Source organism: Pyxicephalus adspersus, unplaced genomic scaffold (assembly GCF_032062135.1).
Source record: "Pyxicephalus adspersus unplaced genomic scaffold, UCB_Pads_2.0 Sca4792, whole genome shotgun sequence".
Lineage (NCBI taxonomy): Eukaryota > Metazoa > Chordata > Amphibia > Anura > Pyxicephalidae > Pyxicephalus > Pyxicephalus adspersus.
The window spans coordinates 31-2,053 of record NW_027321795.1 but is presented as its reverse complement, the minus strand read 5'-3'; the positions used below and the strand labels follow the sequence as shown (position 1 = coordinate 2,053).

At 43.9% G+C, this 2,023-nt stretch overlaps 1 long non-coding RNA gene across 1 annotated transcript; it reads right to left on the bottom strand.

Moving 5' to 3' along the window:
* Positions 1-902, bottom strand: LOC140321471 (uncharacterized). The gene is made up of 2 exons (XR_011918956.1): positions 742-902; positions 1-316 (listed from the first exon to the last, which is right to left on the bottom strand). It is a non-coding gene; the product is annotated as an uncharacterized lncRNA (long non-coding RNA).
* Positions 903-2,023: the final 1,121 nt, after the last annotated feature.

Genomic DNA, 2,023 nt, shown 5'->3' with positions numbered 1-2,023 from the left:
GTCCTCAAACCAAGAGAAACCAGGCTGTGCCAAGAATGACGAGGCTACTGGCCACTCTGGAATGTCCCAGGTATCGCCATGGTGCAGACAAAGGTTGTGCAGGACGCAGCATGCCATGATGACTCTTTCCGAGGTGAGTGGAGGAGATCACCACCAGGCCGCGCCATGCACAGAAACTGTGCTTTTAGCATCCCAATTGTGTGCTCTACAACCTCCCGGGTTTAATGCAGAGCCTTGTTGTAATTATGCTCTGCTTCCGTCCAGGGGTGACGCACAGCTGTCATAAGCTATGGAAGGTGCCTGTATCCTTTGTCAGCTGTTAAAAGACAAACATATTAAGTGTTAGTTCTTGGTATAGTAAGTGTTATGTGAATGCAGTGTAATATTAGAATTTTTTACAAAGGTTGCTAAGGGTTGTGCTCTCTGGTCACTTTATTGCTTTTTGGTTGTTATGAGCCATTGTTACTATTGACTACCACACTGAAGTACCGTGAACTGTGAACATAATAATTATACTAGGGCTTCCGGGAATATCTGAAAGTTAGTTTTCCCCCATGCTCCCAATATTGTACAATATTTATACACTATTTGCTAAATTAGATGTTAGCATAAAATATGACATGTATACAATATAGGTCATAGCCTGCCTCTCTGACAATGCAAAGGGACATAGCAACATATTAGGTGTCTTTATGATTTTACTACTGTTAGTTGTATTAGAGTAATGACATTATACATTACCTATTAACCAGCCCTCAGGCATTTCTCCCGAGATTAATTTCTGGTAGAGGGCTGTCTGATGCAGGATATAGTCATCATGGCATGATCCTGGGAAACCTATGAGTGCACTCATAATTCTCCTGTTGACGTCACAGACTTTTTAGCCATTCTGCATGCAAACAAAAAAATTTCAAAACAAAGAAAGAAAATGCCACACACCAGAAGGCTGCTACAAGAAAAACAGAACTAAAAGTAAGAATACACCATTTACTTTATTCCTCCAAAAATATTTTTGGTATGTTGTCCCATAACTGTTTTGTTTTTTTCCCTCTAGTAACGTGGGGCCAAGGAGAATGGTCACCACTGCCACCTGCTGCTGCCTGCCCCACCACCACCACCCCAGGGTCTTCAGTCCATAGACCAACAGGCAGCTCCCTCAGGCCAGCTAGGTTGCCTTGTGAAGCAGGCCAAGTAACATCTAGGCCCCTGGGCCCTCAACCTGGCACCGTAGCCAGTTTGAGCCAGCCCAGGGATTCTGCTTCTTAGGCAACCATCTTCACTCTGCAAGATGCAGCCCTCATGGAGTCCTACGAACAGCATTTTCCACAACTGTGGGGGCTTGCACGCCCAGACCTCCCATGCTGAAAGGCCATTGCCAGGAGTGTAAATGCACTCGGCAGTACACAACGGACCATTATCCAGTGTCAAAAACGTGTGAGTAACATCTTCAAACACGTCAAAAGGGTCCTGGGCACGGAGGCCGGAAGGAGTGGGACCTATCCTGAACATCTTGTGCAGCATCCCAGGGAGTACGAAAGATTGGTGTTGCCATTCATTGGGCCAGAAACGGTCGTAGGGGTTGACTACCGGAATGACTCCAATGCTTGCCAACCATGTAGGTTCATTTTTTTACATTACCTAATTACCATTGTTAATTTATTTTGGTGATTTTTTGGGGATTGCAACAGTTTAGTCATTAGCATTGAGAACAAAACTGGATTGTGTTTTTACTTATTTATGTTTGGGGTGAAATATGAGATCATTTTTACCTTCTTTTGACTTGCATCAACAATGTGTGTATTTCATTTTTTTACAATAGTACGCCCCGAGAAGCAGCAGTCCCCTCCTGCCTTCGGTGCTCGGGGTGATGTGGATGTCACTTGGAATCGAGATGACAATGGGCTATCTCCTGGTAAGATGAACCTTCATGGTATATCTTGTTTGACATTGTGCAGCTGCCTCTAATTATGCTTTTAACCACACACCATATGTGTAAAATGAGTGTTACATTTCAGGCATTTTT